The sequence below is a fragment of the Pinus tabuliformis genome, chromosome 1_2 (assembly GCF_031772625.1).
Source record: "Pinus tabuliformis cultivar Carrire ecotype Pingquan chromosome 1_2, CPIR1, whole genome shotgun sequence".
Taxonomy (NCBI): domain Eukaryota; kingdom Viridiplantae; phylum Streptophyta; class Pinopsida; order Pinales; family Pinaceae; genus Pinus; species Pinus tabuliformis.
In genome coordinates, this window is record NC_142298.1 from 43,520,948 (window position 1) to 43,542,718 (window position 21,771).

General features: G+C 32.4%; 1 non-coding gene across 1 annotated transcript; it reads left to right on the forward strand.

Annotated features, from left to right (window-relative positions):
* The first annotated feature begins 7,146 nt into the window (after window positions 1–7,146).
* TRNAT-UGU (transfer RNA threonine (anticodon UGU)) lies at window positions 7,147–7,219 on the forward strand. The gene has a single exon. It is a non-coding gene; the product is annotated as a tRNA-Thr (tRNA).
* Window positions 7,220–21,771: the final 14,552 nt, after the last annotated feature.

Sequence of the window (21,771 nt, forward strand, 5' to 3'; positions counted from 1 at the left end):
GATTGTCTAATCATTCTGATTACTCGAAGTTGATTCCACTTACGCGTCTTTGGCGTTAGAACCTGACATCTCTGTCAGTTCCAAGATATATGGGATGTGTGTTTCAATTTTGCCAAGTTTGAAATCTTCCTTGTGCAGTTGAAACTGCACTTTTTGGAATGCATGCCTTGGATAGTGACAACCATGCCCACTGAAATCTACTCCATAGCTTTTTCGAACAGGATTTTCATCAACAAGTACAGGTATAAGGTCTATTTAAATTGGGTGATCCTACCTCTAGTGTTGTCACGGTCCTTTAATCCTCCATTTCCGTGTCCATCTTGCTTTCTTGTTTGACTTCCTTTTCGCATTCCTCTAGAATTTTATGAATACGTTCATTTGTGCCCTCACGGTATGCCTCTGCCGCCTCACTGATAAGTCTTTCGACAATTTTCCTACCTCTATGTGCTTGAGATGTGTCCGGGTCCATTTCCTTTCTGGTTTCTTGGGCCTGTCTTCCATGACCACGTCTTTTCGCAAGACAAGCCATGGTTGCGTTGCCCCAGTCTTGTTTATTGCAACAATTCATTAACCATAAACAATTAAACATGATATAACAGTAGTCTCGCCCATCCATTACATTGTCAGGGCCTTCATGGTCGTAGGTCAATTCCCCCAACCCAATACCATCCTCAGCGGTTTCCCGTCACCACAACCACCTCCTCTCGGCCTCAGTCAGGTTAGTTTCCATTCCCCAATTAGCAGTTAGTGAGCGCTGCTACATGCCTTCGTTCAACTAGCCATGGTATGCATACCATTTGCCCTCTGCTCAAGACGCAATCAAAGAGCCCAACACAAAATCCCTTCATCCCTGAACCACATGACGCCGTCATCGCCTATCCACCTATTATAGCCATTAACGTTCCATTGCTAGACTTCTTGCCCATAGTTCTAAGCCTTTCTCTCTCTGTTGTGGTTTCTATCTACCACCCAACAGCTACACTTGTATCTATTAGCAAGAACCTTCTCCTAAATTGCACGTGGATTGACGCACTCTCCCCCCCCCCAAGCCTATCTCTCTACCTATACCCGCAAGACCCCTACAAGCATCCCCGCTCAACGCTCTGCCTAGAATTCCCAGGGTTCCCATGTGAAACAACAAAATTTCGAAACAAAGGGAAATGGAAACAATACCAAGTGGATGCAGTATATAGATGCAAGACCATGAAAAAACCACCAGTCTCCACTTCCAATTCCTCCATCTCTTCTCAATTTCACAGTTTTCACCCATAATTCTCCCCCTCTCCCTCCAACAAAAACCAAAACATGTCAACATTGCGAGGGATGAGAGATACTGGAGTACATACCCATGAACTCCTACAGTCACATGAATTGTTTGGTGCTATGGATGGTGTCGCAGAACCCATTTGGTGCACCAGCCTCCCCATCCATGATTGAACCAAACTACAACACCTAACTGTCTTTCTTTTCTCCTATTTATCCCTTGACAACCATAACCCTCGCCGCCACCTTTCTTACCTTCCTTGCATGCAATCATGCAAAGGGCCACTGCACCCATCACATTGAACGTGTAGGGGCAACCGTACAACACTCAGAGGTACCTTCCATTAAAGCTCTATTTGATTTCCCAACCACCGGCTCGCACGCTGATCGGGGTTAATTATCAATAATTAATAAATACATGGTACTAATTTATTTTTTATAAAAAAAATTATAAAGATAAAAATGGGTTGATATTTAATAAATAGATAGTGAGGTTTAAGTTTTAGATGTTTTTAATAATATTTGAGATAGAAATTAAAATTTATTTTGAAATAACTATTTTTTTTACTTTCCAATTTAATTAAATTTTTTACAACATTAAATTAAATTAAAATAATATATAAATTTCTTTTATAAATTTAATAAAAAACAATGTTATATATATATATGAAAAAATTAAAATACATTTTTATCTATATAAAAAAAATTAACATATTTAAATTTCATATATTTTTATTAAAAAATAAACATAACAATAAAATTACATATTTTTTAAAATAACATTTTCCCATTAATTTAAAAGACATTGCCATATACCTAAAGAAATATTTACATAGTTTTTCTTATGATATAAATGATTTATTTTACCTAAGATCTAAATTATATATTTTTAAAGAACAATTTTTCGTATGTGTTTTTATATATATATTTTTTATAAATAACAATGTTTCATGTGTGTTTTTATATATAGGTAAGGAAAAAAAGTCTAAAATAAAATAAAATAAAAGATATTATTACTTTATTTGTATTATATTGATAAATTATTTTAAACATTTTGCCATCTTTAATATTAAAATTTAAATAGTATGAAATTTAAATTTAAGGAGAATAAGCGATAAAGATACGAAGTATCAGTACTTGGTCGTTTATCTCGCGTGGTTGGGATGGCCGGCTTATAGCCTCCTCACCCGCGTTCGACCCTCGCTGCATGATAGAGCTGCTCTGCAACATATTGTAATCTATTTCGCTTCACTGCTCCACAACATATTGTATCAATCACGGTTCTGTAAATATGTATAAAATTGTGAATTAGGGTTGATAGAGCTTCTATAAGAGGGACTCACACACCACCCCCCCTTCATTTTTTCAAAAAAGGATTTTGTTCATGCTTCAGACAAACAATCAAGTCCTCTCCATATTATTATATCTTTAGAACCAATGATCTGATATGAACAATTTTTGAATCCAATCACCTGCTGTCGTTTATCCTCAGTTTCCCTTTGGGGTTTGTCCCGTAAAAGTGTCCTAGTTGGATCAGTGATAGATTTATAGGTTTCGCTGTAAACCCAATCAGTTGCTTCCTATCACATAAATTAATAATTCAAACCACACCCAGAGGTAGGGCATTTCCTATTGATATAGGAGCTTTTGGACTAGAAAGAATAGTATCTTCAATCATGACCCCTTTGGGATGCAGAATATACATCTTATCGCCATTCTTGTAATGCACCTTGCAAATGTATGCACTTCTATTAGGGTTGTATTCTATGGTTACAATTTCTCCTGATATGTGTTCCTTATTCCGTCGAAAATCAATTTGACGATACAGACGCTTGTGACCCCCTCCCCTGTGTCTTGCGGTGATAATTCCTCTTCCATTACGACCTTTCCCACAATGATGTTGTCCAAAGGTCATTTTCTTTTGCGGGTCCAACTGCACTCTTCCATCGAAACTTGATATAGATCTATCGCGTGTACTCGGAGTTAAAATTCTATATGAACAGATGGCCATTTAGTTTCAAATTTGAAATCTTATTGTTTTGAAAAGAGTGGAATAGAATCACCGGTTCTAAGTGTAATAATCACATGTTTACAACGTATTGGATGTCCTATCATTGACCCTCTCTTTCCTCCTTTTTCAGGGAGGCGATAACTGTTCATAACTATTACTTTAACATCGAAGAAATGTTCAATCCAATTTTTAATCTTTGTTTTTCTCAATTGCAAATCGACGTTAAAAGTATATTGGTTCCTTTCCAATAGACGAATACTTTTCTCCGTAAGTACTGGATATTTCACTTCATCCATAAAAAATTTCCCTCCTTTTCTCATTTTTTTCTCGTAAAGCCTGTAGATATTATTATATCAGATCATATACTAATTTAATTATACAAATATATCATAGTTTAGGTATGGAATTTATGCACAAACGTAATGCTCACAACTTTCCTCTAGATCTAGCCACTGTTGAATCTATTTTAATAGGTGGATAATACTCTGATGGATTGTTATCATGTATTGCTTAATTAAAGCATACCAAGCCTTTCATTCATTTTATTGAAAGGCTTGGTATGGTTCAATTGTTTGGTGTTATTCTTCATACTTCTTCCCATTCCATTAATAATGGATATGTGCAGTTCCCCTGCATCCAGCAGGGATTGAACCCGCAAGTTCGCCAATTATGAGTTGGGCGCTTTAACCATTCAGCCATGGATGCTGGATAAAGATCATCAACATATTCATTCTATAATATGGGTATAGACTCAGATCTAAAATTGGGTAGTTCGAGATTGGGACCCATTTACATTCTTTCTTTCTCTCATACTTGATTCATGTCAAATATTCTCAATAGACCTTCAAATAACATTTCATTGAATTAATTTGATAATAAGCCATCGATGAAACAAAATATGTGAATCAATTAGAATTGATTGTATTTATTGTTTGGTCCTTTGGTCTTCCACTCATGGTGGGTGGGATAATAATGAAGAAGTTGACGTAAAAATATAAGAATTTGATCTATTTCAAAGGAGTATATTCATGTTCCTATTTCCCTAATATAATACTTTCTGGTTGGATATTTTCATTAATATATAGTCTCATTCCTACCTATTCTTACATCCTTGATTTCCAGAGCTTTGGCTCCCATTGGTCAAGAATCGGACTACTAGTTACGAATCAAGTATCGAACCAATGGGAAGATACTTGGATCCGATCTAAGATCATTATATGTTCGCTGCAGTTCTTGTTGTTCTTGATGTTGGAACAGTCTCCCTTTCTCTATGGGCTATGAGTTCTAGTATACAGGGTATATCTGCATTTATAGGAGATTCAATTCTCGTGCTTATTTTCATCGTTGGTTCAGTCCATGCGTGGCGAAGAGGAACATTGGAATGGTCCTTAATTTTTGAGTGGGGGAGAGAAGTACAAAATGGCATAAAGCCAATGATGAATCCTATGAAGTTACCTTTACTCGATCAAACAATTTTGAATCCAGATATTTCAACTACCCCAAACGATCTATCGAACGAATTGGGCCAGACTCTCCAATTTATGAACACTCCTTTACAATTTTGGTTTCATCAAATTCGCTTCATTAATAGATTCGCGATTCGACTCCGATCGTTACGGTCCGGTACCAATATCTGGACCTAGATGAGCTTACCTCATTATAACAGCGGGGACTGTGACCATGAAAGAGGCTCCTTCTGTAGTGAGATTTATTATACGAACAAATGCTGGAACCAAAATATGTATTTTCCCTGGAGCATGTACTATCATAGATAAATGTTTGGTATAGATTATTATAGTACCGTTCGCAAAGTAGATAAGTTAATTCCTGTGGATGTCTATTCGCCAGATTGCTCACCTGAACCAGAGGCTATTATAGATGCTATAACGAAACTTCGTGAAAGAAAAGATAGTTCGATGGATATATAAGGCCCGAACTCCAACAAGGGAAGAATAAAATATTTCACTATAAATCATAGGGATCATCATATTGGATCCAATATTCATACTAGAAACTATGGTCAAAAGTTATTACATCGATCTTATGAACCTCAATTCGAATCTACTTTCGAGATACCCTCTGCAACGTTTGGATCTACTTCAACTCTGCAATTATAGATCTATCATTGGGATAATCTATCCCATTTCGATTCAGATGGAATAAGATGAATAGATTCCGACTAGTGCCGAATTATCAGTCCCACCGTCAAATCTTGACTTCTGAGTTCTTAGTCCTACTTTTTTATATGTACAGAGTATCAGGATTCAATTGGAACAGACAGAGAGGGATAGTATGAGCAAAGAAGAGGGAGAGAACAGATTGATCCATATATCTATTTTAATCGAGGTGTCTCCGTATGTAGATATACATCTAGATAGAATAGATTTAGATAGATGGATATGGAGACATGGATATTGACATCTTGCTAGGAACCAGATTTGAACTGGTGGCACGAGGATTTTCAGTCCTCTGCTCTACCAACTGAGCTATCCCGGCTCTTTCCTATGGATCATCCTGGTACAGGGTTTTAACTTGTGTCAACTAAAAAGGAGTAAAAAGGTATTTTTAGTAGTTTTTAGAATGATATTTATTATTTTCGATCTGGAAGTCACTAATATGATAAAAATGGACTGCAATTGAATAATTTAAAAATGATCTAATCTATGTAGATCATATATCACAAAATAAATTGATCATATGATCAAATTATTAACAGATCAACTCAACTTGTCATAAGATGGATGAGAAGATTCATGTTCTAATTTCTTCTCTTCATGAAAAAAAAAATAGCGAGGAAAAAGAATTGAGAAATTAGAATGGATTCGAACCAATGGAATTGAAGAAGATAGATCACTCCGTTCGGGAACGAACCTGGGTGGGGATAGAGGGACTTGAACCCTCACGGTCTATAAAGCAAACAGATTTTCCTCCTACTGCAATTTGCATTGTTGCTGACATTGACATGTAGAATTGGACTCTATCTTTATCCTTGTCCAACCATTTATTCCAAAAAAGAATTCAATTCTCCATCTAGAGTAGACAAGTTCATAATTGGATTACTTAATGTCAAATCAATACTTCAACTCGAATCTGGCATCTATCTTATGAATAAAATGCTCGGAATGATTCAAGTTCTGATTGCCAGTTTTGTCTGGTGTTATATAACATCTCTCTCCATTTTTGAGGTGTAAATAGATCGTTCTATAACTACAATATTGGACCAAATGAGATTCATTCAATAGAATAGCTTCCATTGAGTCTCTGCACCTATCCCCTTCCTATCTTAGGAGAAGAAACATTGTCTTCATGAACCGGATTTGGCTCACGATTACCCATTCAAAATATCCCAAGGTTCCCTAGATTTGGAAGCTATCACTTGGTAGGTTTCCATACCAAGGCTCAATTCGATCAAGTCCGTAGCTTCTACCAATTCCGCCATATCGCCTTATCGAAGAACAAGATCATACCTTGATCTAATCCTATTATGTAATATGCATTAGCATTATTCATTGGATATTTTCTCAACATTGGGTGGGAGAAATATCCTCCCCTACTCCCCTTCTCTCCCCTTCTCTCCCCATCTCTATCTCTACCCCAATCGAATATGACTGGGAATCATTATATTATTTATCCATTGGAAATGCAATGTTATTATCCTCCCCTAGTCGATTTGGAAGAGTGAGTAAAACGATCGATATCAAATGACCCTTACTTCTCCTTTCTTTCCCTTGAAAGAATCTACATTGAAACAATGTTCTGTTGTAATCGTAATCTGGATTGCGTCATTGAATCTGATTCATGCTATAATCATTAGGATTCCAAAGGAATCTATGGATCTCACCCCATTAAAATGGGGAGTGATATTCCATCGAGCCTGCTTAGCTCAGAGGTTAGAGCATCGCACTTGTAATGCGATGGTCATCGGTTCGATCCCAATAGCTGGCTCTTTTCCGTTCCTCTCATTTCCATAATCCACAAAGTTTTGTTAGGATCAAGATGGAATGGAGAATACTCTTACGATCGTTCGTCGGGTCCGTCATGTCATGATCATTTACTCCCAACTAGGAACAAGATGAATGAAATGATTGGAGTTATTAGGATCAATAACAAATTGGAGAAAGATCTTCGTTTTCCATATAAAAGAATTCCAGTAGTACTCATACCGGTTATACTATTCTTTCTTCCTTCAACCACTATTTGTTAATTGAATAAGGAGTTTATATGTCCCGCTATCAGGGACCTCGTTTAAAAATAATACGTCGTCTGAAAACTTTACCAGGTCTCACTAGTAAAAGAGCCAAAAACATAAAGGATTCTATGAACCGATCTTCTTCCAGGAAAATATCTCAATATCGTATCCGGCTAGAAGAAAAACAGAAATTGCATTTTCATTACAGATTAACGGCGCGACAATTGTTGAAATATATTTGTATTGCTAGAAGAGCCAAAGGCTCAACGGGTCAGGTCCTATTGCAATTACTTGAAATGTGTTTGGATAATATTCTTTTTCGATTGGGTATGGCTCCCACCATTCCCGGAGCTTGACAATTAGTGAATCATGGACATATTCGGGTAAATGACCATATGGTAGATATACCAAGTTACCCTTGCAAACCTCAAGATGTGATTACTATAAGAGATCAACAAAGATTGAGAGCTATCATTAAGAAGAATATAGATCTGTTCCAGAGGGATAAATTGCCAAATCATTTGACTTTTCATTCCTTACAATATAAAGGATTCATCAATCAAATAATAGATAGTAAATGGATCAATTTGAAGATTAATGAATTGCTGGTCATAGAGTATTATTCCCATCAAGCTTGAATCGAGAATGAAATGAAAGAGAGGGGTGGGTTGGTTGCTGGGCATCTGGAAATTATGTTCTTCTCCCTTCTTTTTCCCTTCCCTGAAGGAGACATTTTATAATCCTTCCGTATGTTACTTGTTATCTGCGATACTTTTTTTTTATTGCTTCTTAAAATAGTCTTGACTTTTCCCATACCACGAACCAATGTTTGTTCTATTTTCTCTATTACAAATAGAGGTAGATTGATCCTGGAATTAGGAAATAGTCCTATTAGGATTCAATAGATTGGAAAAACAATGGATGAGAAGAAAATAGATAGTAGGGTGAAGATACATAAATAGAAAGATTCGAACCCTCGGTAAGTAGAAACCTACATAGCAGTTCCAATGCTACGCCTTGAACTGATGGGCCATCTTTCCTATGAGATCTCTTGGTTCTAATTAAGAAAATGAGTCAATAGCAACTTCCTTGCGAAATGAATTCTTTTTGTTCGGGTACGAACAATTCAATCTTTCGGAAATAAATAGATAATAAATAAGGTAATGATTCAATCCCCCCCCGAAAATACGAAAGGACATTTTTTCCAACTTCCTCTTATTTTAGGAAATCCTCAATCATATCGGTTAATCTGACATATTCGGATCGCCTAATCAATCATTTAAGATAGATTAACTGATCCATTCCATATTATGATCATATATAGATATGTAGTGATCATCTTATCAATTGGATAAGAACTAATTCTTTGGCAATGATCCTGTGTCATGACGACTATATTTTCCCGATATTCTTTTATCTATATGGATAAAGCACACAATTGTTGGGTAGGCATTTCATCCTCATTATGCAATGCTTGATCGTTTAACCCTTTCTTTGTTCGGATCATAAGCGAACTGGACTTCTTGAGTTTACCCAATCTATTATTCTTTCAATACGAGCCTTTTTCCATTATTATTCATATTACTAATGAACAATTATTCAATTTATTCCCTATCTATTCCCATTTTAAAAAATAGATTGGAATAAATGGAATGAGAACATATTTACGATTGTAAGGAAATCCATTTAATTTAAGTTTCAAGATTTTTTTTTAATATATTTGATCCATACAATATTTCCGCATTAATTTATTAACATACTTTACATAATAATTTAAATTAAAAAAAATTCCTGGGCTAATTTCTTATCCTACTTTATAACATAATTTAAATTTGAAAATCTTTACAAAATTTGCATCATGATTTAAATCAAGCAAGCTTTCCAACGACAAATTATAAATGTAAAGAGGTTTGAAACATGTCGATAATTTGTTAGGTTCTTCCAAGGCACTGCCCAACTTTACCTTTTGAATGGCTAATTCGTAAAACTTTGATAAATACTTTTAAAAAAAATCCAATATTAATTTTAAGATAAATACCTAAAAACATCCAACTTTACCTTTTGAATGGCTAATTCGTAAAACTTTGATAAATACTTTTAAAAAAAATCCAATATTAATTTTAAGATAAATACCTAAAAACATCCAATATTTATTTTAAAATTAAAATATTTTTGATGGATGGCTCATTGTCCTTGCAAGGTTGAGAGACTTATTGTTGTTCATAATTATTAGCGTCAGTGTTTAAAACTATATGCTACACATGCATACTACGTACAATTATTTTAGAGTAGTTTAATGAAGGTAGTATAATTGTTTCTAGTTTTGTTTGGTATAATGGTAGTATTAGTGTCTTTATTTTAGTTTAGTATAAATTAAATTTTGGTAAATAAAAAACATCTCATATTTAATCTAGATTTCTTTTATGTGAACGATGATTTTTTTTATGTTATACAAAATTATAGGGTTCTTATAAGGTTGAGAGAATTTTATTATTTCCAACGTCTCATTTTCTATGACTTAAGTATGTTGAGTTGTAAACTATATAGGGACTTTCATTTATCTAGTTGTTGTAGTTATCTTTAATCGACATTGGGTCTCCTCCATTGCTATATAATGGAGGTCTTCTATGTACTTTTACATAAGATTGTGAGTAATAGAATACTCTTACATGGTATCAGAGCAGATGATTGTTGCCTTGTTGAATCCTTTTTTGAAATTTCTTAATTTTTTTTTTTAATCTTGAATGGAGTTTTTGTTTCAATAAGGTCTCGAAATTCTTTACGATCTATAAATTTGTCTAGGAGATATTGTTTCGATCTGTCAGATCTGAATGTGATATCTCTCTAATCGTCTATGCTCAAATCAGATTAGAGTTTGGCAACATTGAATATGTGTTGTCGGTTCTCAGATCTGAACTGATGATGGCATGTAGACCATCAATTCCACCTCAGTGCATTGCCTATACAATTAGATTTCGGTCGTTTAACACATTCTCAATGGTGGATAAACATTCATGGTTAACCATAGTAGCGCTCTAAGTACTTTTAAAGTCATAAAGTAAAGTAATCATAATAAATGTCATTTCACACTTTTTGAATAAAATATTATTATTGTCATTTCATATTTTATGAAAGAAACAATACATATCCATATACAATATTCATGTCTTTACACACTTTTTAATAAATCTTATATTTATATATTTTCATATATATATATATATATAAATTACAATTTCAAATCAATTGTAAGTTAATATCTATACATGTATAAATAAATAAAAATGTGACCTTGTAATTTTGAGATAAATCAAATCAATAAATAATATTATTATGATTTTAATTGCAATATAACATATTAGGAAAATATAATTAATTTTATATGATTTATGATTTTTTATTTTTATTTTTTTTGTTTAAATTGATCTTATAAATTATGCTTAATTTCAAATTATTAAATAATATATAAAATTATGTTATTATACTTTATTTAAATAAATCAATGTAATAAGGATTATAAAAAAAAATATTATGTTTTTCCAAAGTAAAAATAATTATTTTTTATTATGTTAGTTACAATAATAATTTTATTAAAATATTTAATGATTAAAAAGTAAATATAATTATTCATCTTACAAATTCTCTTATATTTAACTTGAAACTATAAAATAAAATGCAAATTGTGTTATGATGTTTATCTTAAAAAATCAATTATATATATTATTTTTATATTATATATTATTTCTTCTTATGTTATAAATGATCAATTAAATATGTAATATAAAATTAATAGATAAAATAATATATTATATTTATTATATATATTATTTGATTTTTATGTAGTATCTTAATTACAGGTTATTCTATAATTTAAATAATATAATTTTTAATTAATAATATATTATACAATTAAGAATTTATGAATTTATATTTATAATTTATTTAACGTTATTTAAGTACAAATGAAAAATGCAATAGTTTTTCAATGACTTTTTTTAAAAAGCTTATTGTTATTTATAGTCACATCAATACAATATTAATTTTAAATTGTTACAATATTGGAATTGAATTTAACCATGGTTACATGGATTGTGGTGCAAAAAGTGAATTGCAAATTTATAAATATTATTTTATTGATTTAGCTATTATTTTATTATTTTCTTAGGAGGCTTATTTTAGACCTCAAAATTCCCCTAATAGTTAGTTGTACCACACATTTGCATTTTTTTTATATACGGACATGCTAATTGGTTGACCGTGACTGTCTAACTCTAATTTTTCAACACATTTGGGAAGCTACATTGATCCTTGCGGTTGAGGATTCCTGCAACATTTGACTAGCGTGGAAGACCATGTGGATTGTGCGAAGGATTAACTATGCATAATTGAGTTACATAGTGACGAGAAAAGTTTTTCAAAAAATAATCAATGACAAATCCACGCTCTCCTTCCCTGCCACGTTCTTTTCATACCGTATCGTTGTGAAATGGTTCTCAACCACATTCTTTGTGGAGTGTTGGATATGTGCGACTATGCTCATTTCTTTTTCTTCACAATGGGCTATATTTTTATTGACGTTCTTTAAATGTGTCTTTTCGGCACACATATTGAAAAACAAAAAACAAAAAAATACAGATGTTACTTCTTAAAATTTCCGTGTATTGTTTTATATGAAAATTATGCCTAGTGGAGAATAGCCATATATCTGTATGGTTGATATATTTGGTTGTGTATATAATATACCAATTGTTAGCTAGTGGTGGAATCTTTAAAGTGGATCGGTCTTATTTGTCTCTTGATTGGAAGGGTAAAACATTTTTTGTTGTCATCTTCAAATTTGCAATTTTGGCTAGTGGAAATATATTTGTCAAATTCATCTTTTCAACATGGATAAAATATTGCAGGAGCTCCGTGAGAAGAAGGAAGCAGATGAACTTCGTAAAGAGGTCTTTCAATTGCAGTTAGTCATAACCTTTTGTAAGCAGAGAATGCAACTTTTAAGAATAGGTCACGAACTGCCATAGCTGAGAAAATCCAAAAGGTTGACCATCTGGATTCAACCATGGAAAAATATTTCCAAATGCTTGCAGATGAATTTCAAGAGAAGATTGATCTCCTTGATGACTTGGAGGAGGAAGTTGTCTTTTTCTGACTTAAAACATGAAAATTTTGATAAAGCATCTGGAAGAGAAAATAATCAACATGTTATGGCATTTAACTAATTAAATGAAACAATGTTGGAGTAATATCATTTTTTGAAACACGATTATGATGTGCTATCTCAACAACTAATTAAGAAGGATGAGGTCATTCAAAAGATGCAAGAGTCTAAGCAAGGACTTGAATTGGAGGTTAGTCGTCTTCATAAATCTAAGATGGAGACAATTGATGTTGAGCTTCCAAGCTCACCTTCCTCCACACTTGATGATGTTGATTGTTAGATGGTTGATGCAGATGATCATAAATCATCACATGCCTTTGCCACATCCAATTTTGAAAACCATAATAGTGGTATTGGGTCTCAATTATTGAGAAAAATGGGATATACCATAGGAAGACTTGGGAAGAATGGACATGGAAATATTACTCCTATTAACCGTGTAGTGAAAACATAAAGAGAAAGTCTTGGATATGATCATGTTGCTACCTCATCACCTACATCCAATTGTGAGGTGCTTGAAGAAAATGCTCTTGTTAATTGTGATAAACATATTGATGACATGGTTGCTAATGTAATTCCAGATGAAAATGTTGTGGCACCCAAATTTGAGTCTAAAAAAACAAAAAATGAGTTATATGAACATACTAATCAGAAGAAATTACACAAGCATCAACATTCTGGGTCAATTACTAGTCTGACATTCAGATTGTTACAGAAGAGACGTAAGAGTATGAATCACAGACCAATGTCGACCATCAAGATCGTTTGTGGATGGATCAATGGATGGTTATGGTGTCAATTGAACCAATGCTTGTAGAATTCATATCATCATGTTGCATCCATTGGTTGTTGTTTATTTTCATTATTCCCTTAGTTGTGTTTCACGGGGGGAATTCGCTGACAATGGAGACTATTGATTCTCGCTCCTTCCTTTGTTGTGCTTTAGTGGGGTAGTTAGATGGTGAAAAATATTGTTGTCATTTTTTGTGTTTGATGAGTGTGATGGTGATGGTGTTCAAACGTATTTAGGGTTGTTGTTGTACATTGTGTAAGCCTAGTTTCCATATTTACATGCCTCATTACTTGTTTGTTGGTTGACGGTGTTGCTTTTATTTGAAGCCCTTGTCCTAGTTCTTAACTGACACCTATTTTCTTTGAAGATTTTTGGGAGAAGTTGACAGTGTTTGCCGCCCTTGTGCCTCTACAACATTCCTAATTTAAAGATTGATCTACCTCATTGAGGTTTCAAAACTCTCATATTCATAATTTTGGCACTTCAACATTTTGTACTTCTTGATTGGACCAACCCTGTGTTCTTTCCATTCAGTGGATCATTATGGGATCTAAAATTTCAACACCATGATAATTTGAGCATTGACATCTTTCTCTCTTTTGGGGAGGATTTTTTTTCCTATGGGTTTTTCTCTCTTTCTCTGCTTATGAGAGTTTGTACATGGGTACCTAATTAGACCTTCTTGCTGGGACCCATTCTTTGTTTTCTTTTTTCTTTAGTTACTCCCTATGTTTCGCTTAAGGAGGGGTGTTAGAGTTGATTTTTCCAACGCCTCATTTCCATATGAGCTAAGTATGGTGAGTTGTAAGCTTACATAGGGACTTGCATATGTCCAATTGTCATATTTATCCTTAAATGATGCAGAGTCTCCTCCATTTCTATATAATGGTAGTCTTCTATGTACTTTTATATAAGATTGTGAATAATAGAATACTCTTACAACTAAAATAAATTATTGTTAATTGTTTTTCTAAATTAGTATAGATTTGTTGAACTTATAAATTTGAATTATAAAATTATTATAATATAAGTATTATAAATATTCTTATTATGTTAAATTTATTTAAGCATTTAAAAATACACTTTAAACCAAGAAAAAAAACAAAATTTCTCACACAATATATATATATATATATATATATATATATATATATATTTTGAGGGTGTTTTTTGCACAATTTTTTCACATAAAAAATCGGTTTTTCTAACATTTTTTAAAAATGTTGAAAATTGACCCTAAAAAAAAAGCCATCGTTCCAGTATCAACATTAATCATTTTCAGGTTTTTTTTTGCATAATCTTTGCACAAAAATTCGTTTTCATTGCCATTTTAAAAACATGTTCAAAATTAACCCTAAAAAAAAAATCATTCTAGTATACACACTTTTCGTTTTTAGCATTGTTTTTCATGTTTTTTCGGGGTTTTTTGGCCAGATTTCCTGTTTTGAGTTTATAGTTCCCGTTTCAAAGTTTACATCGTTTCAAATTGACATAACCCGAAAAGATTATGTTTCCAACAATTTGATGAGATAATACAATGAGCTATGTTGACTTGTTAGGAAACTTGTCTTTATGATGGATGATTCAAACTGATCACCATAATGCAACTTATTACCTCCATCAAAAATAAAATCATGAGAATTCCAATAAGGTGCAAATTAATTAATTAAATTATTTCAAATATAAGTACAAAGTGTTTCAAATTAGATAAAATTAATCTTTTCATTATCCAATTCAGAAATTAAAAATTAAAGTATAATTTTTAATATATATTCATTCCAAAATCCTAATAAAAATATTTTATTTAAAAAATAATTAAAAATTAAATTTACTAACCAAAGTGTAATTATAATACACCATGTCATATATAATTAATCCATAAATAATATTATTTAAAAAAAAATTATAATATATTTTGTGTATACAACGAATCCCCTCTCGCTCAGAGGGTGTGGTCCAACTGTTGCTTATGATGGTTTGGTCCCCACAAGTATAGAGAGCCATTCATGGGAAGAGCTATGTACCGACTCTTCCTTGATTCTTGTGAATAAAAAAGAGTATATATATATATATATATATATAGAAAAAAAAAAAAAAAAACTAATCTCGTCCATAAAACACAATTATTTCATAAAAATAATTTAAATATTTTGTGATATGCACACGCAAAAGTTACACAACTTTGTTTCACCTATCCCTTTGATGTCAAATCGAGAACACGGATTGAAAAAACATTAATTCCATATAGAAAAACATATAACTAAATTTAATAATAAACCAATTACAATATATGGAAAATTTAGGCCTAACTAATTCCTAAAAACAAAGATAAAATAAACCTAAGTATTTTGAAACTAATACCAAAATATTCAATTTTAATTTCTAATTTCAAAATATTCAATTTTAAATTTTGAGTGTAATTTTATAGATTATTCTTAATCCAAGAAAAACATTACCTTTTGATAATATCATTTTTTTTTTTCCATCTAAACCTATATTTATTGGTATTTATTTACATGGGATGGAAAAACAAGTTTTTTTGGAAAAATGATTTTTACCTAGCCTTTTCAAAAATGACATTTGTCTCTTTGGTTTTTTTTTTTAAAATAGGAAAAAGCATTGCACTATTTTATTTGATTGTTTACTAATATTTCTAGCTATTATTTTAATATAAATTTTATTTCTTATAACAAATAAGAAAACAGTTGGAACACTTTTACATTTGCTCCACATTACTTCAGATCAGGGAACAAGGATAAACAACAGAAAGCAGGTTGTGGTGATTGTTAGTTTTCAGAATTTAAATAAAATTTTACTGTTTATGTGACAGTCCCACCCAAGGTTCTCGTACAAGCCACATTGTAAAAAGGATGTAAATATTTTGCATTATTTGAAGAAAAAGGGGGACTGAGTCTTGGGACAGGGATTCCAGAGTTGGGGATGGGGAATTGTTTCTAGGGATGATATTGTTTATTGTGCAAAAAAGAAACCTAAACTTAAGGACAAACATTAAAAGTTGGTCGGTGCATGAAGTAAAGGGACTGGTTCCTAAAATTAAATGGGCTAAGGAAAGTACTCAGGCCCATGCTTGCTTGAGATAATACAAGAAGAAAAATAGGACATAATTTATGGAGGGACTATAACAACAAGGGAACAATAGTGATGGAGGGGTAGGAAGCTCGCCCCAAAATAAAGGGAGGCATTTGGAAAATAGGTAGTGGATAGAGGGCCAAAATCGGTTTTGTTGCAGACAAAAAGATAAATATTGTATGATTACTGTTTGCAATTAATGGGTTATGCTGAATTGTCATTGTAATAGATATGGATAAGCAAGGACTGCAATATGTGTTGTTGTCTATATATCTGTGATGCAATTGTGAAGGGATATTTCCCTTATCTGTATATTGATTGTGACTATGATAATGCATGGGTACATGCGTGCTATTCTTACATGAAAAAGTAAATAATTTAATATCTTAACATTAGTAATCACGAAGTGTCTGAAGTTTAGAGTGGAGAAGAGTCCCATAACGATTTTGCCTAAATGCTTAACGGTATCATAAATAATTCAATAACTAAAGTTAAGGAACTCAATGTTCTATTCCAGTTGCAAACCATGACCAGGTAAAAGAATTGGGTTCTAAGACCCTTTGTATTAATGTAAAACTTTATAAGAGAGACCCTCTGTTCACAAGAGTCGGTCAATTTTTACATCAGGTTATTTGTTTACAAAGTGTTGTCTCGACGGGCAAAAAATATGCAAAAGATCATGGGAGTGTCTCAAGGCCGATCATGACCCATTGTCGTACTTCTATGGGCTTTAGCTTTATCTGTGCACAAGCCTCCATTCCTGCCACAGGGAAATTGACACTGAGGGCCATGAGCCCCTGCAAATAGCCAAATGATTCGACTACCCATGAGAAATCTCGAGGAGTTGTTGAGTGAGTTTGTGAGGATTCTGGAATAGTTGGCATGTGGCAGGAAAGGTGGAAGCCTACCATAAGGTGGTACTAGGCTTTTGGTAGATAAGATATGCAGGAGAACCTACGTTGCCACATGAGGAATTCCCTACCCAAAGTGAGGGAATGCCTGCTAGATAGTAACTCCTCAATTTAGCTATCACCCAAGCTTAGAAGGGGTAATGTTGTGGAACATATTAGTATGACTTCGAAGAAGTAGCGAGGTCCTGATGTAGATCTAGAAGCTGAATGGGTCCCTGAGAGTAGCCAACAGTCAAGAGGATTAGCTCAAGGTAGTTCATGCAGTAGTAGACTCGGTCTTTAGGGAGAGCACAAAAATATCCACTGAAGAGTTTGTGTTGTGCAAAGCCAAAGACAAATGAACAAGCCATTCTTGAATAATAAGGAAGGGTGTTTATTATGGAACAAAGGGGCAAAACCCTGAACTTAAAAAAAGGGTTGTATAAGGCTTATCCTCTTGCAATCAACAACATAGGTGGGAAAGATTCCGATTGGAGTAGTTGGATTCTCCTCTTGCATGATTGGAAATTTGACTTGGATTATTTGCGAGCACCACTAAGGCAAAATGATAACCCAGAGATCAGAGGACGGAGTAATACTTGGATAATTTCATAAGAAAAGTGGTGCCAACCGTGACTTAGTCAGATATTAGGAGGTCGGGCCATATGTACTGTGGAAGGATGTGCGAGTGATATGCCAAATCGAATGGGCTGAAGTTTGAGGGTTAAGTGGTTAGAGGGAGCCCAAGTTATAAACTACAAGATTAACTGACCGCAAATAGGTTGGTATGTTGGGAGTCGAGAGCAAGATGATGCCGTGAAGTAAGAGACACATATGCCCTAATCATTCACCCATCCGTTGAATTGGCGGGCATGTGGTGGATCGCCACATGTTAGCATGCAATTGATGATCTCCATTCTCTGTGAGCGAGAAAGGTAAGGACTGAAATGCACATAAGCGGATGGAAAATAAAAAAAAAAAAAAAAAAAATCGAGGGTGTGACCCTCCTAATCCCGTTTCCATGAGTGGATAATGGGGACTAGATTCGCCAGTAATGACTCCCCTTCCTTAGTGAGGTTATTTCAAATTACATTACTATAACTCTTTCAAATCTCTATCATTCCTAAATAATGATAATATAAAAGAATATATTACATTTTAACTAAATTTTTGTAGATGATATATGAGTAGAAACAATTTTATGTTTATTGCAATATTGGTTTCACAAATGATCTTCTCATAAATTTATGTCATAGTTGAATATGGATCACAAAATCATATGTCTATTATCTCTTATCACATTTATTTATTATTATTGTTATTAAATTTTTTTTGTTTTTTTTAACACTTACATTTTTGTGTTAAAACCTTTGAATCGTGATTTTTCCCTTAATATACACATTCTAAATGTAAATTCAACTAAGGTTAAAACATTATGTGTAATTCAAACCTAAATGAATATACTTTGAATTTAATATTTTATTCTCTCCAATAAATAAATAAATAAATATATATATATATATATATATATATATATGAAAAGAAAATATTATTATTATTAAAGATATGTCTCATATATTAGAAAATCATAAAAGTAATAAATGGAGAATATGTAAATCCATACAAATATATATATATATATATATATATAGATATAATTAAATAAAAACATGAAATACTAATAATATAAGCTAATAACATATAACTAACAAATATGCAAGTTATCTTGTCAAAATGTTAATATTATCTATTATAAAATTATTTTATGCTATTTATAAAGAGTTTATAATGTAAAACATTATTATCTTTTTCTGAAACTTGATATATTAGTTGTCAAATTTACCTTAAAATTATTACACATATTTATTAACAAGTAATATTGTGAGAATGTTAAAATTTTCGTAAATAATTTATCAATTTTATTTTAGAATCTAACATCTTATATATGTTAATTTGCACTATAACAAAAATAACCATAAAATTCCAAGTATATTGTTTCACATATATGACCCATGAATACCATGAGTCAATACCATAGGTTCTCATAAACATGGAGCTCAAAACGAGATAACTTCACTAAGTCTAGTTTGCTTTATTATTTTAGTTCAAAGTAAATTTTTTTTTTAAGTAGAGTCATTTTTTATTTTCATATATATATAGTTACCATATAAAAATGTTTAAACTAAAATTATATGTATTTTTTTGGTGTGGTTCACAGACACCTTGGTCATTGGGTTGCCTCTAAGTCGTCATTAGGTGGTCGCCTCCACGTCGTCATTGGGTGGTCACATCTATGTTGTCATTGGGTGGTCTCTACGTCCACGAAAATATCTGGGTTGATCGACCCTGAAGGGAATCAAGCCCCGTGGCCAATAACTAGGCCTAACCCCAAGTGCTTCGGGGAGAATGGACCCTGTGACCCCCGATCGATGAGGCACTGATTTGACTAGTTGAGCTAACCCTTGGGGTTTAATTACATGTAGTATACTTATTAATTGTATAATTTATAATTTATAATTTATATGATTTCTTAATAATTTCCTAATAATTTTTGGAAAGACACTAAATTTCATATGTAGCTAACCAACATTGATATGCAAAGATATTGATGGCAGTATAACAAAGTGTTTTTTCATTCATATAAAAGAGTTATGGAATAAGTTATTACACCTCATTCTAAGAATATTTTTTGTTATGGAATAAGTTAGTAAAAGAGTTATGGAATAAGATACACTAAAATAGTTATTTTTTCCACAGAGCTAAGATACAGTAAAATAGTTATTTATGTGATCCCATAAAGTTTTTATTGATGTAAACAATTTTTCTATTGTCTTCTTCCAAGATGGTGTTGCAGAGGATGAGCTTGTATCAAATACAACATTAAGAATTCCTCTCACTACCAACGCATTCACATATTGTGCAAGAAATGACAAAGTGGTTAAAGACCAACAAAATTTCTTTTGGGTTGCTCTTTCTTTTCAAACTAAGTTCGAATAGAATTCATGATTATGATCTCACTGAAATTCATGTTTTGATATTGGGTGTGCCAATATCCTTTCTATAACCCTATTTCGTTTCCTTGTAACTAGGTTTCATCCCAAAACATTGGGAGCTTCCTCCCTGTAAATATTTATGACTGTCGATACTTATGACCCTTTTTTTTAATCATTGTAACTAAAAATTTTTGTTGTTAGGAAATGTAACTAATTTATTTTTTTGTCAGGAAATCATGCACAACAAGTAGGGTTACTGCAAGGCTTGTGCTCGGAGGTGAGAAAAAGAATTTATTTAACTTGATTTCTTCTGAGTAAAAAAAATATTAAATTTGATTTCTTCAGAGTGTTTTCACTATAAGTAGCAGCAATACCCTAAGTGAAACTTTGGCAGTTTCCCCTATTTCTGAGCAATGACATACAATATTCAAAATCCTATCGAAGCTAGTGATAGTACTTCAAAGATGGTGAGGATGGGTGTACAGTGGTCATGGAACCTTGACTTGGTCTCAATCATGGGTGGTTCCTCTATATGTTGATGATAGATGCAAAAGTTGGGATATTAGGGCTAAGTTAGAGACAAAACTTTTGCGATGTAATTTTATAGCCAACCAAAGTATAGGATGCGTAGGGAGGATGATTCTGGTTTTTGGGATCTTTTAGACATGTAACCCTTCATTTAAATTTAAAACTCATAACTTATTGCATATTCTCTTATTCTTCATCATTCAAAGGAGACCATCGGTGTATTTATTTCAAATGCTTCACACTAAAAACTTAGTTCAAATTTAAAATTTTATATACTTGCTTTCTTGTTTAACACCATTGTTTTGTGATATTTTTATTTTTTAATTTCAAAAGATTTTTATTTTTCAAAATGTTGATCGTTAAATCTATAAAAAAAAAATACATCGTGGTTACATCTTGCAATGATAAATTCTACTCCTTTACAAATTGTAGAGAAAAAGTAAATGTGACATTTTGCCTTATATATATATATATATATATATATATATATATATATATATATATATATATATATATATATATATATATATATATATATTTGGGGTAGCATCGGATGTGCTCTAGCCATGAAAATTGGTAGAGAGGCTAAAGCACATGAGATATCCAAGACCTAGAAATGATTTGGGAAAATTCTAACGAGTTTGGGAAATATAAAACTTGGTTAGAAGGTTCCAAAAGTTATGGATCAAGACAAATCTAATCTTATTTGTTGATTAAAGATTTAATCTTGGCCGTTGAAGGACCAACAAGAAAAGTATAAGAGGAGGCTTGAGGGTTAGTTGGAATACAAACTCAGGGAGACCAATTAGTTTGATTTCTGGAGCAGGGTTAGCTGAGAAATTCCAACTAGTGG